General features: G+C 39.3%; 1 long non-coding RNA gene across 1 annotated transcript in view; it reads left to right on the forward strand.

Moving 5' to 3' along the window:
* Positions 1–17454, forward strand: part of LOC126078157 (uncharacterized) — a 151245-nt gene extending 133791 nt beyond the window's left edge. Inside the window, exon 8 of the long non-coding RNA XR_007517975.1 lies at positions 17388–17454. This is a non-coding gene — a long non-coding RNA (uncharacterized LOC126078157). The remainder of the gene's footprint in view (positions 1–17387) is intronic.
* Positions 17455–17788: the final 334 nt, after the last annotated feature.

The raw sequence follows: 17788 nt of genomic DNA on the forward strand, positions 1-17788 counted from the left end.
ACAAACAAACAAACAAAAAACTAACAAAAGAAAGCCCTGGCCCAGATGGCTTTACTGGAGAATTTTACCGAACATTCAGAGAAGAGCTTACGCCAGTACTACTCAAGCTATTTCAGAACATAGAAAAGGAAGTGATATTTCTGAATTAATTCTATGAAGCCAGCATAACCCTGATACCAAAACCAGGCAAAGACACCACATAAAAGAAAACTACAGACCAATATCTCATGAATATAGATGCAAAAATTCTCAACAAAATTCTAGCCAATAGAATTCAGTATTATATACAAGGAAAAAAAAAAAAAAACAGGAAGTAGGATTCATACCAGGTATGCAAGGATGGTTCAACTTTAGAAAATTGATCAATATAATCCACCACATAAATGAAAGGAATCACATGATCATGTCAATAGCACAGAGAACACCCATTCCTGATAAAAGTTCTCAATAAAAAAGGTATAGAAGGGAAACTTCTCAACATAATAAAAGGCATCTATGAAAAACCAACAGCCAATATTATTCTTAATGGAGAGAGGCTCAAAACATTCCCCTTGAGAACAGGAACAACACAAGGATGCCCTTTATCACCACTCCTATTTATCATTACACTGGAAGTCCTAGCCAGAGCAATAAGGCAAGAAAAAGAAATAAAAGGCATCCAAATAGGTAATGAAGAAATTAAACTGTCCCTGTTTGTGGATGATATGATACTATACATAGGAAACCCAAAGAATCCATGAGAAAACTACTGAAACTAATAGAAAGATTCAGCAGAGTAGCAGGATACAAGATAAGCATACATAAATCAGTTGGATTCCTATAAACCCAAACCAAACCCAGTGCTGTCGAGTCGATTCCGACTCATAGCGACCCTATAGGACAGAACAGAACTGCCTCGTAGAGTTTCCAAGGAGCACCTGGCGGATTTGAACTGCCAACCCTTTGGTTAGCAGCCGTGGCACCTAACCACTATGCCACCAGGGTTTCCCATACACCAATAGAAAGAACCACGAAAATGAAATCAGGGAAACAATACCATTTATAATAAAACCCAAAAAATAGCCCCTAAAAAAAAAATATTTAAGAACAAATCTAACCAGGGATGTAAAACACCTATACAAATAAAACTACAAAACACTACTGTAAGAAACCAAAAGATGTACATAAATAGAAAAACATACTGTGTTCATGGATAGGTAAACTCAACATTGTGAAAATGACAATTCTACCCAAAGCAATTTACAAATACAATGCAATTCCGGTCCAAATATCAACGACATTCTTTAAAGAGATGGGAAAACTTATCCTTAACTTTATATGGAAAGGGAAGGAGCCTCGGATGTGTAAAGCACTATTGAAGAAGACGAGTAAAGTAGGATGACATGCACTACCTGACCTCAGAGCCTACTATTCAGCTACAGTAGTCAAAACAGCCTGGTACTGATACAATGACAGATACATTGACCAATGGAAGAAAATTGAGAACCCAGATGTAAATCCACCCACCTACGGTCACCTGATCTTTGACAAGGGCCCAAAGTCCATCAAATTGGGAAAAAAGTCTTTTTAACAAATGGTGCTGGCAAAACTGGATGTCCATTTGCAAAAAAATGAAACGACCCATATCTCACACTATATACAAAAACTAATTCAAAATGGATCAAAGGACTAAATATAAAGCCAAAAAGTATGAAGTTCACAGAAGAGAAAATAGAATCAAAGCTAGAGGTCCTAATACACCACATTAAAAAAATAAAAACAGGATACAAATCACAACCAATAACACACAAACTCCGGAAGATAAGCTAGATAACTGGGATCTTCTAAAAATTAAACACAAAAAAGAGAACCTACGGACTGGAAAAAAAATTTTGGCTCTTACAAATCAGACAAGGGTCTAATCTCTAGAATCTACAAAAATATCCAACACCTCTACAACAAAAAGACAAATAATTCAGTTAAAAAATGGGCAAAGGAAATGAACAGACACTTTCCCAAAGAAGACATTCAAGCAGCCAACAGACACATGAGGAAATGCTCATAGTCACTAGCCATCAGAGAAATGCAAATCAAAACCACAATGAGGTACCATCTCACCCTGGCATTATTGGCACAAATCAAAAAAACAAAAAAACAGGAAATAACAAATGTTGGAGAGGCTGCAGGGAGATTGGAACTCTTATGCACTGTTGGTGGGAATGCAAAATGATACAACCATTTTGGAAGATGATATGGCACTTCTTGAGGAAGCTAGAAACAGCAATCCCACTCCTAGGTATATATCCTAGAGAAATAAGAGTTGTCACACTACTACACATATGCATACCCATGTTCACTGTAGTATTGTTCACAATAGCAAAAAGATGGAAGCAACCTAGATGCCCACCAACAGATGATTGGATAAACAAACTGTGGTACATACACACAATGGAGTATTATACAATGATAAAGAACAACGATGAATCTGTGAAGCATCTCATAACTTGGATGAATCTGGAGGGCATTATGCTGAGTGAAATAAGTCAATCACAAAAGGACAAATATTGTATGAGACCACTACTGTAAAACTTATGTAAAGGTTTACACACAAAAAGAGACAATCTTTGATGGTTACGAGGGTGGCGAGGGGAGGGAATGAAAAAACACTAAATAGTAGATAATTGGTAACTTTGGTGAAGGGTAAGACAGTACACAATACTGGGGAAGCCAGCACAACTTGTACAACGCAAGGTCATGGATGCTCTGTAGATACATCCAAACTCCCTGAGGAACTGAATTGCTGGGCTGAGGGCTGTGGGGACCATGGTCTCAGGGAACATCTAGTTCAATTGGCCTCCACACACGCTTTTAGCTCAGTAATGAAGTCACTCCTGAGGTTCCAACATCAGCCAAAGACTGAACAGGCCCATAAAACAAAACAAGACTAAAGGGGCACACCAGCCCTGGGGCAAGGACTAGAAGGCAGGAGGGACAGGAAAGCTGGTAATAGGGGAGCTAAGGTTGAGAAGGGACAATGTTGACATGTCATGGGTTGGTAAACCAATGTCATAAAGCAATATGTGTACTGTTTAATGAGAAACTAAGTGGTTCTGTAAACCTTCATCTAAAGTGCAATACAAATAAAAAAAATATGGTTTCCTGGTTTATTATATTAGATAATAATAAAATCAAGTTGGTATAATAACCTGCTTTTTCTTTTACTATTTTCATTATGTATTCTTGGATATTCATAATCTAAGTATGTGTCAGGACTATCGTTTTACACTTTTGTTGTTGTTAGATGTTGTCAAGTTGGTTCCGACTCATGGTGACCTTATGTACAACAGAATGAAACACTGTCCAGTTCTGCGCCATCCTCACAATGGTTGCTGTGTTTGAGTCCATTGTTACAGCCACTGTGACAATCCAATTTTGGGGTATTCCTGTTTTTTGCTGACCCCCTACTTTACCAAGCATGATGTCCTTTTCCAGGAATTGGTTCCTCCTGATAACATTTCCAGAGTATGTGAGACAAAGTCTCACTGTCCTTGATTCTGAGGAGCTCTCCTGGCTGTATTTCTTTCAAGACAGGCGTGTGCGTACTTCTGGTAGTCCATGGTATGTATACTCAACATTCTTTGCCAATGCCGTAATTCAAAGGCTTCAATTCTTCTTTGGCCTTCCTTATTCATTATACAGCTTTCACATGCATATAAGGTGGCTGAAAATATTATGGCTTGGGTCAAGCACACCTTAGTCCTCAAAGTGACAGCATTGCTTTTAACACTTTAAACAGGTCTTTTGCAGCAGATGTGCCCAATGCAATATGTCCTTTGATTTCATGATGGCTGCCTACGCAGGCATTGATTGTGGATCCAAGTAAAATGAAATCCTTGACAATTTCAATCTTTTCTCCAGTTCTCCTGATGTTCCTTATTGGTCCACTTTTGAGGATTTTTGTTTTCTTTATGTTAAGGTATAATCCATACTGAAGGCTGTGGTCTTTGATCTTCATCAGTAAGTACTTCAAGTCCCTTGCACTTGCAGCAAGCAAGGTTGTGTCATCTGCATACAGCAAGTTGTTAAAGAGTCTTCCAGCAATTCTGATGCCATTCTTTTTCATATTGTCCAGTCTGTCTGATTATTTGCTCAGCATACAGATTGAGAAAGTATCGTGAGAAGATACAACCTTGACGTACTCCTTTCTTGATTTTTAAACATGAAGTATCCCCTTGCTGTGTTTGAACGACTGACTGCCTCCTGATCTATGTACAGGTTCTGCATGAACACAAACATTCTAGAATTCCCACTCTTTGTAATGTTATTCACAAGTTGTTATGACCCACATAGTCAAACGCATTTGTATAGTTAACAAAACACAGGTAAACATTTTTTCTGGTATTCTCTGCTTTCAGCCAAGATCCATCTGAAATCAGCAATGATATCCCTCATTACAAGTCCTCTTCTGAATCCAGCTTGAATTTCTGGCAGTTCCCTGTGAATGTACTGCTGCAACCGCTTTTGAACGATCTTCCCCAAAACTTTACTTGTTGTGTGATCTTAATGATATTGTTCAATAATTTCCGCATTGTGTTGGATCACCTTTCTTTGGAATGGGCACAAATATGGATTTCTTCAAGTTGGTTGGCCAGGTAGTTGACTTCCAAATTTCTTGGCATAGACAAGTGAGCACCTCCAGCGCTGCGTCTGTTTGTTGAAACATCTCAATTTGTATACTGTCAATTCCTGAAGCTTTTTTTTTTTTTTTTGCCAATGTCTTCAGTGCAGCTTGGACTTCTTCCTTCATATAGTACCTCCTGAAGTGGTTGAACATTGACCAATTCTTTTTGGTACAGTGACTCTGTATTCCTGCCATCTGTGTTTGATGCTTCCTGTGTCATTCAACATTTTGACCTTAGAATCCTTCTAAATTGCAACTTGTGGCTTGAATTTTTTCTTCTGTTCTTTCAGCTTGAGAAATGCCAAGTGTGCTCTTCGTTTTTGTTTTTCTAACTCTAGGCCTTTGGGCATATCATTATAATACTTTGTCTTCTCAAGCTGCACTTTGAAATCTTCTGTTCAGCTATTCATCTTTTCTTCAATTCGCTTTAGCTACTCTGTGTTCAAGAGAAAGTTTCAGAATCTCTTCTGACATCTGTTTTGTTCTTTCCTGTCTTTTTAATGACCTTTTGCTTTCTTCATGTATGATGTCCTTGATGTCATCCCACAACTTGTCTGGTCTTTGGTCATTAGTGTTCAGTGTGTCAAATTTATTCTTGAGATGATCTCTAAATTTAGGTCAGATATACTCAAGGCCGTATTTTGGCTCTTGTGGACTTTTTTAATTTTCTTCAGCTTCAATTTGAACTTGCATATGAGCAATTGATGGTCTTTTATAAACTTTTACAATTTTTACACTTTGGCATGTTCAGATTTGGCCACTAACCAAAATTAAATGCCTTAACTCAGTTGCAGCAGTGCAATGATTGAGAATCTTTATAATTTTTACTTAGGAGGTAGGAGGAACAACATGCAGCTAGAGCTGTCATGGTAGAAAAGCAGTAGTTACTGACCTTAGTATGGAGAGAAGAGTATTTGTTACTTTTGTGGTTATATACCAGTAACCAGTTCAGATTCCCACTCATGGCAGCCCCATGTGTTTCCGACTAGAGCTGTGCTCCATAAGGTTTTCAATGGCTGTGATCTTCTGGAAGTAGATTTGCAAGTCTTTCTTCTGAGGCACCTCTGTGTGGATTCAAGCCTCTAACCTTTTGGTTGGTAGCTGAGCACTTAATGGTTTGCATCACCCAGGGACTTCTTATGGTTTCAGAATATCTTTGTTTTTCTTTGTGTTCAGACATGATCACGGGGTGGTCTTTTTTGTGCCGGGTCTCATCACAGTCATGATATGACCTCATCTGATGTTGAAATTCTTTGAAATTGTTTAAGTTTATAGGGAACACTGGTTTGTTACCTTTTGTCACTTGGCAGGGGTTTGCTTCTTCCTTACAGACAGAAGTCTTTACATTCCTACTCTGTTTCCATCCTAACCTGTTAGGGAACTATTTTCATTATGTTCTTGTTCATCTTATCAGTATTCCTTTTTTTGCAAATAAAAAGCGAATAAACAAAAAAAAACAAACCCACTGCTGTCAAGTCGATTCTGACTCATAGCTACACTTTAGGAAAGAGTAGAACTGCCCCATGGGGTTTCTGAGGCTGTAAAACTTTATGGAAGCAGACAGCCACATCTTTCTCCCATGGAACAGCTGCTGGGTTCAAACCGCTGACCTTTTGGTTAGTAGCTGAGCGCTTTAACCACTGTGCCACCAGGAACCCTCCTTTTTTCAAATACAATCGTGTGTATTTTTTTTTATATAGAATTTTTATTGTGCTTTAAGTGAAAGTTTACAAATCAAGTCAGTCTCTCACACAAAAACCCATATACACCTTGCTACACACTCCCAATTACTCTCCCCCTAATGAGACAGCCCGCTCTCTCCCTCCACTCACTCTTTTCATGTCCTTTTTGCCAGCTTCTAACCCCCTCCACCCTCTCATCTCCCCTCCAGGCAGGAGATGCCAACATAGTCTCAAGTGTCCACCTGATCCAAGAAGCTCACTCCTCACCAGCATCCCTCTCCAACCCATTGTCCAGTCCAATCCATGTCTGAAGAGTTGGCTTCGGGAATGGTTCCTGTCCTGGGGCAACAGAAGGTCTGGTGCCATGACCACTGGAGTCCTTCTAGTCTCAGTCTGACCATTAAGTCTGGTCTTATGCGAATTTGGGGTCTGTGTCCCACTGGTTTCCTGGTCCCTCAGATTCTCTGTTGTGATCCCTGTCAGGGCAGTCCTGGGTTGTAGCCAGGCACCATCTAGTTCTTCTGGTCTCAGGATGATGTAGTCTCTGGTTCATGTGGCCCTTTCTGTCTCTTGGGCTCATAATCACCTTGTGTCCTTGGTGTTCTTCATTCTCCTTTTATCCAGGTGGGTTGAGACCAATTGATGCATCTTAGATGGCTGCTTGCTAGCGTTTAAGACCCCAGATGCCACTCTTCAAAGTGGGATGCAGAATGTTTCCTTAATAGATTTTATTATGCCAATTGACTTAGATGTCCCCTGAAACCATGGTCCCCAAACCCCTGCCCCTGCTATGCTGGCCTTCAAAGCATTCAGTTTATTCTGGAAAGTTCTTTGCTTTTGGTTTAGTCCAATTGTGCTGACCTCCCCTGTATTGTGTGCTGTCTTTCTCTTCACCTAAAGTAGTTCTTATCTACTATCTAAGTAGTGAGTGCCCCCTCCTGCCCTCGCTCCCTCCCCCCTCTCATAACCACAAAAGAATGTTTTCTTCTCAGTTTAAACTATTTCTCAAGTTCTTGTAATAGTGATCTTATACAATATTTGTCCTTTTGCAACTGACTAATTTCACTCAGCATAATGCCTTCCAGGTTCCTCCATGTTATGAAATGTTTCACAGATTCCTCACTGTTCTTTATTGATGCGTAGTATTCCACTGTGCGAATGTACCATAATTTATTTATCCATTCATCCATTCATCCATTGATGGGCACCTTGGCTGCGTCCATCTTTTTGCTGGTGTAAACAGTGAGGCAATAAACATGGGTGTGCATATATCTGTTGGTGTAAAGGCTCTTTTTTCTCTAGGATATATTCCAGGGAGTGGGATTGCTGGATCATATGGTAGCTTTTTAAGGAAGTGCCAAATTGATTTCCAAGGTGGTTGTACCATTTGACATTCCCACCAGCAGTGTAGAAGTGTTCCAATCTCTCCACAGCCTCTCCAACATTTATTATTTTGTGTTTTTTAGATTAATGCCAGCTTTGTTGGAGTGAGATGAAATCTCATTGTAGTTTTGATCTGCATTTCTCTAATGGCTAATAATTGTGAACATTTTCTCATATATCTGTTGGCTACCTGAATGTCGTCTTTAGTGACGTGTCTATTCATATCTTTTGCCCATTTTTTAATTGGGTTATTTGTCTTTTTGCAGTTGAGTTTTTGCAGTATCATGTAGATTTTAGAGATCAGGTGCTTATCAGAAATGTCATAGCTAAAAACTTTTTCCCAGTCTGTAGGTAGTCCTTTTACTCTTTTGGTGAAGTCTTTGGAGGAGCATAGGTGTTTGATTTTTAGGAGCTCCCAGTTATCTAGTTTTGCTTCTACATTCATTATAATATTTTGTATACTGTTTATGCCATGCATTAGGACTCCTAACGTTGTCTGTATTTTTTCTTCCATGATCTTTATCGTTTTAGATTTTATATTTAGGTCTTTGATCCATTCTGAGTTAGTTTTTGTGCATGGAGTGAGGTATGGGTCTTGTTTCATTTTTTTGCAGATGGATATCCGTTATGCCAGCACCATTTGTTAACAAGACTGTCTTTTCCCCATTTAACTGTTTTGGGACCTTTGTCAAATATCAATTGCTCATATGTGGATGGATTTATGTCTGGATTCTCAATTCTGTTCCATTGGTCCATGTATCTGTTGTTGTACCAGTACCAGGCTGTTTTGACTACTGTGGTGGTATAATAGGTTCTAAATTCAGGTAAAGTAAGGCCTCCCACTTTGTTCTTCTTTTTCAGTAATGCCTTATTTATCTGGGGCCTCTTTCCCTTCCATATGAAGTTAGTGATTTGTTTCTCCATCTCATTAGAGAATGTCCTTGGGATTTGGATCGGAATTGCATTAAATGTAGAGATTGCTTTTGGTAGAATAGACATTTTTATAATTTTTATAATGTTGTGTCTTCCTATCTACGAGTATGGTATGTTCTTCTACTTATGTAAGTCTCTTTTGGTTTCTTGCAGAAGTGTACTGTAGTTTTCTTTGTATAAGTCTTTTACATCTCTGGTAAGATTTATTCCTAAGTATTTTATCTTCTTGGGGGCTACTGTAAATGGCATTGATTTGGTGATTTCCTCTTCGATGTTCTTTTTGTTGGTGTAGAGGAATCCAACTGATATTTGTATGTTTATCTTGTATCCCGATACTCTGCTGAACTCTTCTGTTAGTTTCAGTAGTTTTCTGGAGGATTCCTTAGGGTTTTCTGTGTATAAGATCATGTCATCTGCAAATAGAGATACTTTGACTTCTTCCTTGCCAATCTGGATGCCCTTTATTTCTTTATCTAGCCTAATTGCTCTGGCTAGGACTTCCAGCACAATGTTGAATAAGAGTGGTGATAAAGGGCATCCTTGTGTGGTTCCCGATCTCAATGTTTTCAGGCTGTCTCCACTTAGGGTGATGTTGACTGTTGGCTTTGTATAAATGCTCTTTATTATGTTGAAAAATTTTCCTTCTATTCCTATTTTGCTGAGAGTTTTTATCATGAATGAGTGTTGAACTTTGTCAAATGCCTTTTCTGCATCAATTGATTATATCATGTGATTCTTGTCTTTTATTTATGTGGTGGATTACATTAATTGTTTTTCTAATATGGAGCCATCCCTGCATACCTGATATGAATCCCACTTGGTCATGGTGAATTATTTTTTTTGATATGTTGTTGAATTCTATTGGCTAGGATTTTGTTGAGGATTTTTGCATCTACATTCATGAGGTATATAAGTCTATAATTTTCTTTTCTTGTCATATCTTTACCTGGTTTTGGTATCAGGGATATGGTGGCTTCGTAGAATGAGTTTGGTAATATTCCGTCTTTTTCTATGCTCTGAAATACCTTTAGTAGTAGTGGTGTTAATTCTTCTCTTAAAGTTTCGTAGAACTCTGCAGTGAAGCCGTCCGATCCTGGGTTTTTTGGGGGGGGGGAATTTTTTGATTACCTTTTCAATCTCTTGTTATGGGTCTATTTAGTTGTTCTACCTCTGTGTTAGTTTAGGTAGATAGTGTGTTTCTAGGAATTCATCCATTTCTTCTAGGTTTTCAAATTTGTTTGAGTATACTTTTTCATAGTATATCTGATATGATCTTTTAATTTCAGTTGGGTCTGTTGTAATATCACCCATCTCAGTTCTTATTTGGGTTATTTGCTTCCTCTCCTGTTTTTCTTTTGTCAGTTTGGCCAATGGTTTATCAATTTTGTTGAGTTTTTCAAAACTTTTGCTCTTGTTAATTCTTTCAATTGTTTTTCTGTTTTCTATTTCATTTAGTTCAGCTCTAATTTTTATTATTTGTTTTCGTCTAGTGCCTGTAGGTTTCTTTTGTTGCTCTCTTTCTATTTGTTCAAGTTGTAGGGATAATTCTTTGATTTTGGCCCTTTCTTCTTTTTGCATGTGTGCATTTATTGATATAAATTGGCCTCTGAGCACTGCTTTTGCTGTGTCCCAAAGGTTCTGATAGGAAGTGTTTTCATTCTCATTCGATTCTATGAATTTCTTTATTCCATCCTTAATTTTTTCTATAATCCAGTCTTTTCTGAGCAGGGTATTGTTCAGTTTCCAAGTGTTTGATTTCTTTTCCCTGCTTTTTCTGTTATTGATTTCCACTTTTATGGCCTTATGGTCAGAGAAGATGCTTTGTAATATTTCGATGTTTTAGATTCTGCTAAGGCTTGCTTTATGACTTAATACGTGGCCAATTCTAGAGAATGTTCCAAGCGCACTAGAAAGGAAAGTATAGTTGGTTGCTGTTGGATGGAGTGTTCTGTAAATGTCTACGAGGTCAAGTTGGTTGATTGTGCATTTAGATCTTCCATGTCTTTATTGAGCTTCTTTCTGGATGTCCTGTCCTTCACCGAAAGTGGTGTGTTAAAGTTTCCTACTATTATTGTGGAGCTGTCTATCTCACTTTTCAATGCTGATAGAGTTTGTTTTCTGTATCTTGCAGCCCTGTCATTGGGTGCATAAATATTTACTATGGTTATATCTTCTTGGTGTATTGTCCCTTTAATCATTATATGGTGTCCTTCCTTATCCTTTCTAATGGATTTAACTTTAAAGCCTATTTTGTGAGAAATTAATATTGTCACTCCTGCTCTTTTTTGATTGTTGTTTGCTTGATATATTTTTTTCCATCCTTTGAGTTTTAGTTTGTTTGTGTCTCTAAGTCTAAGGTGTGTCTCTTGTAGGCAGCATATAGACGGATCTTGTTTTTCAATCCATCTGCCATTCTCTGTCTCTTTATTGGTACATTTAGTCCATTTATATTCAGAGTAATTATGGATAGGTATGAATTTTTTTTATGAATTTAGTGCTATCATTTTGATGTCTTTTTTTGTGTGTTGACAGTTTCTTTTTCCCACTTGATTTTATGTGCTGAGTAGATTTTCTTTGTATATTTTCCTTCCCTCATATTTGTTGTTTTTGATTTTGTTTCTGCTGAGTCTGTATTTTTCCCTTGTATTTTATTTTGTTGAGTAGGATAGTTTGTCTCCTTTGTGGTTACCTTACTATTTGCCCCTGTTTTTCTAAATTTAAAACTAACACTTATTTCTTTGTATCGCTTTATCTTCCTCTTCATATGGAAGGTGTATGATTACATTTCTTAGTCCGTCTTTATTATTTTAATGTTGTCTTCTTTTATGTAATAACATCACTGTTACCCTGTTTTGGGTTTTTTATAATCTTGCTTTGTTTTTTTGGATTTCCCTGTCTGGGTTGACTTCTGGTTGCTCTGCCCAGTGTTCTAGTCTTGGGTTGATACCTGGTATTATTGATTTTCTAACCAAAGAACTCCCTTTAGTATTTCTTGTAGTTTGGGTTTGGTTTTTACGAATTCCCTCAACTTGTGTTTATCTGGAAATGTCTTAATTTCACCTTCATATTTAAGAGACAGCTTTGCTGGATATATGATTCTTGATAGGCAGTTTTTTTCCTCCAATTTTAAATATGTCATCCTATTGCCTTCTTGCCTGCATGGTTTCTGCTGCGTAGTCCGAGCTTATTCTTATTGGTTCTCCCTGTAGGCGACTTTTCGTTTATCCCTTGCTGCTCTTATAATTGTCTCTTTATCTTTGGTTTTGGCAAGCTTGAGTATAATATGTCTTGGTGACTTTCTTTTAAGATCTACCTTATGTGGAGTTCGGTGAACATCTTGGATAGATATCTCCTTATCTTTGAGAATATCAGGGAAGTTTTCTGCCAACAAATCTTCAACAATTTTCTCTGTAGTTTCTGTTATCCCTCCCTGTTCTGGTACTCCAGGCACTCGTAGGTTATTTCTCTTGATAGAGTCCCACATGATTCTTAAGGGTTCTTTATTTTTTTAAATTCTTTTATCTGATTTTTCTTCAAATATATTAGTGCCAAGTGATTTATCTTCGAGTTCAGAAATTCTAGGTTCTACTTGCTCAATTCTCCTCTGACTTTCTATTGAGTTATCTAATTCTGTAATTTTATTGTTCATCTTCTGAATTTCTGATTGCTGTCTGTCTATGGATTTTTCCAGCTTATGAAACTTTTCATTATGTTCCTGAATAGTCTTTCTAATTTCTTCAATTGCTTTACCTGTGTGTTCCTTGGTTTGTTCTGCGTATTGCCTCATTTCCTTCAAGATGTCTTGAAAAGTTCTGCATATTAAACTTTTGTATTCTGCATCAGGTAATTCCAGGAATACACTTTCATCTAGAAGGTCCCTGGATTCTTTGTTTTGAGAGCCTGTTGAAGTGATCATGGCCTGTTTATGTGACTTGATATTGATTGTTGTCTCCGAGCCATCCATAAGTTATTGTATTTAGTTTATGCTTGCTTACTGTGTTGTAGCTGCTTGCTTTGTTTTGTTTTGGTATACCCCTGTGGGTTGCTTCAGTGAGCTAGCTTGTTTATTTTTGCCTTTAGAGCTCTTCTGTCCTGTCCCCAGCTAGCTAGAGCTGTTATCAGGTATATCAGTCTAGGAGTCCTTTCAGTTTTGTTGTGTGAACTCAGCTCAGGTTTCCAGGTAGCTGATATCAAGTGTGTGGTATAGGCTCTGTCGTACAGTCTTAGAGGGACAGGTGTGTTTAGCGTATATGCTGGTATCTGATTGCAGCAGGGGTCACGCTCTGAACAAGGCAGGGGGTTGAAAACCGACCCCCAAGTGTCTCTGAGGAAAATGCGTCTCTCTTCCCTAGAGCGTGCTGGTAGGTGGGTTTTACAGAGGGACCATGGGTACCCAAAGTTTTTGGTTGTAAGGACTGGCAGGTACCAGTTATCTTTGGACCCCTGTCGTGGGTGGCTGGGCGACCTGAGTGGAGCTACCGGTCCTTAGGTCCCTGATATGGGTCGATGAGGACCTTGTTTAATAGACAAAGCAGTGTCAAACATCAAACATCCACCTTTCCACTGCACAGGTGAAGTGGTTGGAGTCTGCCAACAAGGGTCTATTCCCCCAAGATAGGCCCACACAGGTCCATGCAGAAGGGAAAGGTGCTCAAGGTCCATGGACGGTTTATGCCTGGACAGGAGCCGCTTCTGTCCTGAGTTCCCCTTGTTAATGGAGCTAGCAAATTATCTTTTTCCCCCTATTGCAAATTGTTTCCTTCCCCAATTCCAGGAGGATGGCTCTAGGTGCTTACCGGGGTCTATATCAGGCCCAGGGATTCAGCTGCTGAAGCTGGCTTGGGGGTGGGAGGGCATGGTAAAATATACGCAAGTACTTAGCTTTTGCCGAGAGCGCCGTTCTCCTCAGGTTCCAGAGGCGTGAGTGGGCTGTGTGGCTGGCTGCTTCTCCCTGAGGAAACTGCGGCCGAACGCCAGTACCAGCCCGCCGCTGCCACCGCAGCTGCTTTGGGAATGGTGCCTGAGGGCTCCCCGTGATTCAGGTCCGGTAACTCCTCTGCACTTCTGAATGGTCTCTTCCTCCCCCTGCCCCTTAGTTTATTGTCTAAGCTTGCCTTTGATGCTCAAGGCTCCCAGCTTGTCACAAATATACTCGTTTCACTTGTTGTTTTGGATCTTTGTTGTAAAGAGGGCTTGACGGAAGCGTCTGCCTATTCCGCCATCTTGGCTCCGCCTCGATCATGTGTATTCTTATTTTTGCCTTTGCAAACAAAAGGTTGCATATTATATACACTGTCCTATATCTTGCTTGGTTGTCTTAGCAACATACACTGAAGATCTTTCCATCTCAGTATGTAAAATTTGCATTCTTTTTAATGGGTGAATAGTACTCCTTTGAATGTGTCCTGGTTATTACATAATTTTAGCTTCTCTATAGCAGATAAGGAGTGCTGGTGGTGCAATACTTAAGCACTTGGCTGCTAAGCAAAAGGTTGGCATTCTAACCCACCAGTTACTCCATAGGAGAAAGATGTGACAATCTGCTTCCATAAAGATCAGAGCCTTGAAAACCCTATGTGGCAGTTCTACTCAGTTCTGAAGGGTCACTATGTGTTGGAATGAACTTGACAGCAATGAACTTTTTTGGTAACAGCAAATTCCCGTTGCCCCTAAGATAATACTCTGTAGATGGATTCCTGGAGTCCCTGGGTAGCAGAAATGATTAAATGCTTGGCTACTAACTGAATGGTGGTGCTTCAGAAGAAAAAAAAAAAAGAAAGAAAGAAAGACCTGCTTATATACTTCCAAAAGATCACAGACATTAAAAACCCTATGGAGCACAGTTCTACTCTGAAACATATGGGGTCATCATGACTCTAAGGCAAATGTTTCATTTTGTTATTTTTTTTGGTTGGATGATTGCTCATTTGTAAATCCCTGAGCTCACATTTGGCAGCATTTGCTCCATAAACCAGAGTGTAACAGACGCTCGGGTGAACTGGGTTCAATCCTTAGTTCCACCAGCATTTTTCTAAACAACTCACTTAAACTCTCTGAGGCGTAGGTTCCACATCTGTAAAATTAAGGGGCTGACAAATTTTTAAGTCTCCTTCAAATTTCATCTGTTTGATCCTATTGTCATGTATTATGTTTATCAACCTACTCCCCTTAAGAAAAAAGCTCCAATTTTTAGCATCTGCTGATTTCCATGTAGCAAATACCCAAATCATGGGTAATTTCAAGCTCACAGTTTAACAGCTAGTTTGCAGAATTTCTGAAAATTGAACAATTGGCTCTTGGAGGTGGTACAGTGAGACTTCAGTAGACTACTAGGAAAACTTTCTGAAATGAGACTTGTTGAGATTCATGCATTGTAACCTCCTCAGATGGAACTTAAGTTATATCACACTTGGGTTGAACAAAAAGGAAACTAAAAACATCATTTTCTAAGTCTACTACCTTAATCATTCCCTGCAACATTCATTAGTTTGTAGCACAGAAGGATTCCTTAGGCACAAGCAGTGACTCACTTTAATGAATATAATATGTTTACCTAACTGTTTTATCTAGTGCTGCTATAACAAATACCACAAGTGGATGGTTTAACAAAAAGACACTTATTCTCTCACAACTTAGAAGTCCGAATTCAGGGCACCAGCTCCAGGAGAAAGGCTTTCTCTCTCTGTCAGCTCTGGGAGAAGCTCCTTGTTATCAGTTGTCCCCTGGTTTAGGAGCTTCTCAACACAGGAACCCATGGTCTAAAGGATGTACTTTGCTCCTGGCTCTGCTTTCTTGCTGGTAGGAGGTCCTTGTCCTCTCTGCTTGATTCTCTCTTTTATATCTCAAAAGAGATTGACTCAAGATACAGCCTAATCTTATAGATTGAGTCCTGCTTTATTACTATAACTGTCTGTAGTCCTGCCTCATTAACATCATAACTCATTGCTGTCAAGTCGATTCTGACTCATAGTGACCCTATAGGACAGTGTAGAACTGTCCCACAGGGTTTCCAAGGAGCAGCTGGTAGATTTGAACTTTGACCTTTTGGTTAGCTGCAGATCTTTTAACTACTGCGCCACCAGGGCTCCACCATTAACATCACAGAGATTAGGATTTACAACACGTAGTGTTATAGATCAGAAAATGATCACAAAATGTAGGACAACTACACAATACTGGGAATCATGGCTTAGCTATATTGACACACAATTTTGGGTGACACAATTCAATCCATAACACCAACCTTAATATACAAAAAGCTTACTTCTTTGATTCAAAGCCTGTTATATTAGTAAACTAATTCTTATTCTTAATTATGGTGGCACATTTTAGTCACCTTTTAACCTACTTTTGAAAATTACTGATACCTAGCCCCAAACCAAAACCGAAACCCATTGCCATCAAGCCAGTTCTGATTCATAGCAACCCCACTGGCCTTCCAAGGCTGTAAATTTCCTTGGAAGCAAGCTGCCACATCTTTCTCCCTTGGAGCCACTGCATCACCAGGGATCCTTACCCAAACCCTACACCAGACTAATTAAATCAGAACCTCTGCAGGATGGGCCTCAGATATTGGTTTGATAAGGGTTCCAGGTGATATTAATGTGTAGCTAGGAGTTAAAGGCTTCTGGTCTTTGGATATTTAGTATGGAGGTATTCTTTTTTTTTTAATTGTGCTTTAAGTGAAAGTTTATAAATCAAGTCAGTATCAGGTATCTCATACAAAAGTTTATATACACCTTGCTATGTACTTCTAATTGCTCTCCTCCTAATGAGACAGCACACTCCTTTTCTCCACCCTGTATTCCCCGTGTCTCTTCAGCCAGCTTCTGTCCCCCTCTGCCTTCTCACCTTCCCTCCAGACAGGAGCTGCCCACATAGTCTCATGTGTCTACTTGAGCCAAGAAGCTCACTCCTCACCAGTATCATTTTTATCTTATAGTCTAGTCCCAATCCCTGTTTGAAGAGTTGGCTTTGGGAATGGTACCAGTCTCAGGCTAACAGCAGGTCTGGGGACAATGACCTCTGTGGTCCTTCTGGTCTCAGACCATTAAGTCTGGTCTTTTTATGAGAATTTGAGGTCTGCATCCCGTTGCTCTCCTGCTCCATCAGGGATTCTCTGTTGTGTTCCCTCTCAGGACAGTCATCAGTTGTAGCTGGGCACCATCTAGTTCTTCTGGCCTCAGGCTGATGTAGTCTCTGATTTATGTGGCCCTTTCTGTTTCTTGGGAAACACTGGTGGCGTAGTGGTTAAGTGTTACTGCTGCTAACCAAAGGTTCAGCAGTTCGAATCTGCCAGGTGCTCCTTGGAAACTCTACAGGGCAGTTCTACTCTGTCCTATAGCGTTGCTAGGAGTCGGAATCAACTCGATGGCACTGGGTTGGGTTTCTGTTTCTTGGGCTCATAATTACTGTGTGTCTTTGGTGTTCTTCATTCTCTTTTGCTCCAAGTGAGTTGAGATCAATTGATCACATCTTAGATGGCCACTTGCTAGCATTTAAGACCTCAGACACTGCTCACCAAAGTGGGATTCAGAATGTTTTCTTAATAGATTTTGTTATGCCAGTTGACCTAGATATACCCTGAAACCATGGTTCCCAGATCCCCACCCCTGCTACTCTGGCTTTGAAGCATTTGGCTTATTCAGGAAACTTCTTTGCTTTTGGTTCAGTCCAGTTGTGCTGACCTCTGTATGGAGGTATTCTGACATTTCTCTTTCTCTTTTTAGGTGAAGCATACTGTGCAGATACGTATGAACAAAAGGATATAGATTCAGCTGAACTAATTCAAGCATGAAAAAAAACTTCCAGATCCTACAAAAATGGCTAAAGCAATAGATCATTCTGAGATAAATGCAACAGAACCCAAAATCTTGCCTCCAATTTTATTGCTGAAACCTAAAACCTCTTGCAAATGTGAAATTAGATAAGACCCAAAAGTCTAATAATTCCTCTCTGTACAATTTAAGTGTGTTTTGTTTTCATAGAAGGTCATCTTGTTCCTCCTTTCTTATTGGCCTTGAGAAACAGCAGGCCATCCCAACACACAATAAATTAATCATCCTAGAGGACCAGGTGCAACCAATTAGTTGGTTGCCATGGGGGTGGAAGTTCTACAATCCATGTTTTC

This window comes from Elephas maximus, chromosome 6, assembly GCF_024166365.1.
Source record: "Elephas maximus indicus isolate mEleMax1 chromosome 6, mEleMax1 primary haplotype, whole genome shotgun sequence".
NCBI classification, from domain to species: Eukaryota; Metazoa; Chordata; class Mammalia; order Proboscidea; family Elephantidae; genus Elephas; species Elephas maximus.